This window comes from Tachysurus vachellii, chromosome 14, assembly GCF_030014155.1.
Source record: "Tachysurus vachellii isolate PV-2020 chromosome 14, HZAU_Pvac_v1, whole genome shotgun sequence".
Taxonomy (NCBI): domain Eukaryota; kingdom Metazoa; phylum Chordata; class Actinopteri; order Siluriformes; family Bagridae; genus Tachysurus; species Tachysurus vachellii.
In genome coordinates this window covers 23364818-23369817 of record NC_083473.1, presented here as the reverse complement: position 1 = coordinate 23369817, position 5000 = coordinate 23364818, and the positions used below count along the sequence as shown (strand labels likewise).

General features: G+C 42.8%; 1 protein-coding gene across 1 annotated transcript in view; it reads left to right on the top strand.

Moving 5' to 3' along the window:
* The window catches only part of LOC132856907 (A disintegrin and metalloproteinase with thrombospondin motifs 20-like), a 98609-nt gene that overhangs the window by 40860 nt on the left and 52749 nt on the right, over nucleotides 1-5000 (top strand). The window lies entirely within an intron of this gene.

The window sequence follows — 5000 nt, the reverse complement described above, 5'->3', positions numbered from 1 at the left end:
TTCATGCTTAGTGATTAAAGACCCATTTTTAGAACATCATGCAACGTACAGTAGGTAACGTCTAGACTCTAGACGTCGTTTCGTGTATCAGTAAAAAAAACATTAAATCCTGAGCGTTAAGCGAAAACGGGAAAGTGTGACGACTTTGTAGTAGCCACATGATGTAAAAATAACAATCGGCGACTGTGTGTAGTTAAATACAGCCGAAGGTCTTGTGTGTTGTGTTACATTAGCAGTCTACACTCACAGTAAGGCTTCTCTTGTTGTCCTTCACCTCTGTGATCTTATGCTAATTAGCCACATTTTGTTCCATGCACTAAAGGAGTAATTGGGGAACTGGGAGTTGAGAATTTTTTTTTTTTTTTTTTTTTTTTTTTTACAAGAGGAGGGCATTTGAGGCTTTGAAACACGATGCCATGCAGCTCTCTGTCAAGTTACCTTCTTCTGAACCCATGACCCTGAAATCTCTTTAAGATGTGGGTAAGTGGGTCACTGGTCAGAGAGCTCTGGGTTTTAGACTAGATTTCAGACAAAAGACCCACATTGCTGATTCAGGTTCAGTAAAGAAAGAGCTGTAGAAAACGTTTGGGTCGCTACAGTATTTCTTCCACATATCCTTTTCCTTGCGTAAGAAAACTTCAAACACACCGAGTGTTAAGGTGTTCCCGGTTAACAAGTGCGATCCCGGTATCGTACCACGGAGAAGCCGAGGCATTTTTACGCTCGAGGGCAGAAAAGTTAACCAGAATGGCTGGTACATTAATCCAAGCAAAACAACCACAGTGTCAATGTCATGGGATTTTCATGTACTTAGAAATCCTTCACTTGTTCTCATTAACTGCTGGACTGTCACGCTGCACAGGAGTACGTGCTGATGTCAACCATTTGTGTGCTGTCTTTACTTTGTTGCTATGAGGAACCGAGTCGACTCGATTAAAACCAAAGGGGCATGAAGGGGTTTGTTCTCGGTGTTAAACTTGATATAATTATACATTAGTGAAAGGAGTTTCTGGTGTGATGCTGTGCTGTTAGTATTCATTCATTCATTCATTCATTCATCTTCTACCGCTTATCCGAACTACCTCGGGTCACGGGGAGCCTGTGCCTATCTCAGGCGTCATCGGGCATCAAGGCAGGATACACCCTGGACGGAGTGCCAACTCATCACAGGGCACACACACACACACACACAATCATTCACTCACGCAATCACACACTACGGATAAATTTTCCACCGGGGGAGGAAACCGGAGTACCCGGAGGAAACCCCCGAGGCACGGGGAGAACATGCAAACTCCACACACACAACGCGGAATCGGGATTCGAACCCCCAACCCCGGAGGTGTTAGGTGACCGTGCTAACCACTAAGCCACCGTGACCCCCCTGCTGTTAGTATTGTACCTATTAAATCATTTGACAGGCTGGAATGGCAGACCATTAGACAGTCTAACCTGTCTACAGAAATCCAAGCACTGTACTTTGAACATAGCATCATGGTTGTTTTTTTTTTTCTTTAGAGATGATGATTATCCCAGCGGGTTGTTAGTTGGAACTCTACAACAACGGAACACCACAGCAGCATAAAGTGTCCTTTTTTTCTTCTGTTTTTACGTGTCATGGCACCTGCACCTTTGTTTGTGGTGCTGAGGGTTTGGTGTCATCTCCATACTGAGCACTTTGAAGTGAGGGAGTTAAAAGAGTGTGTGCTCTCGGTCTCAGCTCACCTGTCTCTTTTATGTGGGGAACAAGTCAGGGAGGCTACTTAAAATTCTCCCTTGTATTTTGTCTCACTATAGACATCTAAATGTTGTGACAAAGTCACTGAAATGAAATGGATGTTTATTTTAAGCCATGCTTACTCTATTCTCTACAGTTATTACTGCAGTATCGGTGTGTATTTAATTAGCAAATATGTCGTACTAACCTGGATCATCTTCGCTCACCTGTTGGTTATGAATACCCTAGTCACTTTTTTTTTTCTTTCGTTGCCCTACATCTCACTGGCTGGGTGCTAGTGTGAGTAATGCGGTTACACGACCCTGGAGATCCATCTGTCATTCGGTTCAGTGAGCGTTGCACTAAAGTAGGCATCCCATCACTTTGTTATCTCTAAACAGCCCCACAGGTCTCCTCTAACGAGCACAGAGCTGGAGCGGAGGAGCTCAAAGCACTGCCCGTATGAGTCCTGCTGTCTGAGGACGTCACACATGACTCCGAACATAAAGAGGCCGGGATTTCAATAGCATGAGGAATGTGCATGGGTAAATTGATTGAACCGTGTGCCCACTATCTCTTTCCTGCAGGGTTCTTAGAGAACAAACAGCATCATGAAGACCAAGTTGTAAAGTCCTGGACAAAGTTTCTGGCAGGGTTTGGTTAAAAAAAAAGAATAATAAAAATTGTGGCACGAGATTAGATCACAACCATCACTCTTATTATAGACTGCAAGGAAAACAAAGGCCCAGGACTGTCCACTGTCCTTTAGGGACATCCTAAAAAGTTTTATCTCAGATATTTATTATGATTGTAATATATTTCTATTTATACTGCCTACGAAATTAATTGTGATTTTGTGTGCATCATAACTGTGTAGGTCTCTTTACAGAGATGGAGACTCGACTTGACTCGAGTCAGACTGAAGTCGCAAATTTGAGACTTGAGACTTGCTTGACAAATATTTAAAAAAGACTCGACACGACTTTGACTTGACGTTCATGACTCGAGACTCGACTCGGACTTGAGTTAATTGACTCAGAGATGGGGGACTCGACTTGACTCGAGTCAGACGTAAGCCGCAAATTTGAGACTTGCTTGACAAACATTTAAAAAAGCCTCGACTCGACTTTGACTTGACGTTCATGACTCGAGACTCGACTCGGACTTGAGTTAAATGACTCAGAGATGGGGGACTCGACTTGACTCGAGTCAGACGTAAGCCGCAAATTTGAGACTTGACACTTGCTTGACAAACATTTAAAAAAGCCTCGACTTGACGTTCATGACTTGAGACTTGACTCGGACTTGAGTTAAATGACTCGGCGATGGGGAACGCAACTTGACTCGAGTCAGACGTAAGCCGCAAATTTGAGACTTGCTTGACAAACATTTAAAAAAGCCTCGACTTGACGTTCATGACTTGAGACTCGACTCGGACTTGAGTTAATTGACTCAGAGATGGGGGACTCGACTTGAGTCGAGTCAGACTGAAGTCGCAAATTTGAGACTTGAGACTTGCTTGACAAATATTTAAAAAAGACTCGACACGACTTTGACTTGACGTTCATGACTCGAGACTCGACTCGGACTTGAGTTAATTGACTCAGAGATGGGGGACTCGACTTGACTCGAGTCAGACGTAAGCCGCAAATTTGAGACTTGCTTGACAAACATTTAAAAAAGCCTCGACTCGACTTTGACTTGACGTTCATGACTCGAGACTCGACTCGGACTTGAGTTAAATGACTCAGAGATGGGGGACTCGACTTGACTCGAGTCAGACGTAAGCCGCAAATTTGAGACTTGAGACTTGCTTGACAAACATTTAAAAAAGCCTCGACTTGACGTTCATGACTTGAGACTCGACTCGGACTTGAGTTAATTGACTCAGAGATGGGGGACTCGACTTGACTCGAGTCAGACGTAAGTTGCAAATTTGAGTCTTGAGACTTGCTTGACAAATATTTAAAAAAGACTCGACACGACTTTGACTTGACGTTCATGACTCGAGACTCGACTCGGACTTGAGTTAAATTACTCAGAGATGGGGGACTCGACTTGACTCGAGTCAGACGTAAGCCGCAAATTTGAGACTTGAGACTTGCTTGACAAACATTTAAAAAAGCCTTGACTTGACGTTCATGACTTGAGACTTGACTCGGACTTGAGTTAAATGACTCGGCAATGGGGAACGCAACTTGACTCGAGTCAGACTGAAGTCGCAAATTTGAGACTTGAGACTTGCTTGACAAATATTTAAAAAAGACTCGACACGACTTTGACTTGACGTTCATGACTCGAGATTCGACTCGGACTTGAGTTAATTGACTCAGAGATGGGGGACTCGACTTGACTCGAGTCAGACGTAAGCCGCAAATTTGAGACTTGCTTGACAAACATTTAAAAAAGCCTCGACTCGACTTTGACTTGACGTTCATGACTCGAGACTCGACTCGGACTTGAGTTAAATTACTCAGAGATGGGGGACTCGACTTGACTCGAGTCAGACATAAGCCGCAAATTTGAGACTTGAGACTTGCTTGACAAACATTTAAAAAAGCCTCGACTTGACGTTCATGACTTGAGACTCGACTCGGACTTGAGTTAATTGACTCAGAGATGGGGGACTCGACTTGACTCGAGTCAGACGTAAGTCGCAAATTTGAGACTTGAGACTTGCTTGACAAACATTTAAAAAAGCCTCGACTTGACGTTCATGACTTGAGACTTGACTCGGACTTGAGTTAAATGACTCGGCGATGGGGAACGCAACTTGACTCGAGTCAGACTGTAGTCGCAAATTTGAGACTTGAGACTTGCTTGACAAATATTTAAAAAAGACTCGACTCGACTTTGACTTGACGTTCATGACTCGAGACTCGACTCGGACTTGAGTTAATTGACTCAGAGATGGGGGACTCGACTCGAGTCAGACGTAAGTCGCAAATTTGAGACTTAAGACTTGCTTGACAAACATTTAAAAAAGCCTCGACTTGACGTTCATGACTTGAGACTTGACTCGGACTTGAGTTAAATGACTCAGAGATGGGGGACTCGACTCGAGTCAGACTTAAGTCACAAATTTGAGACTTGCTTATATATATAATTATGTATAATTATGTATAATGTAAAATAATGTCATACTTTATATTATACTTAATATGTTATACTTTAATATGTTGGCCAAAGCCCAGATTTTCTAGCTTTGTATCTCTGATTATTTTTATTCACTTACAGCAAAATCCATTGGATTTATTTTTTTTTTTTTGAAACTGCAACATCA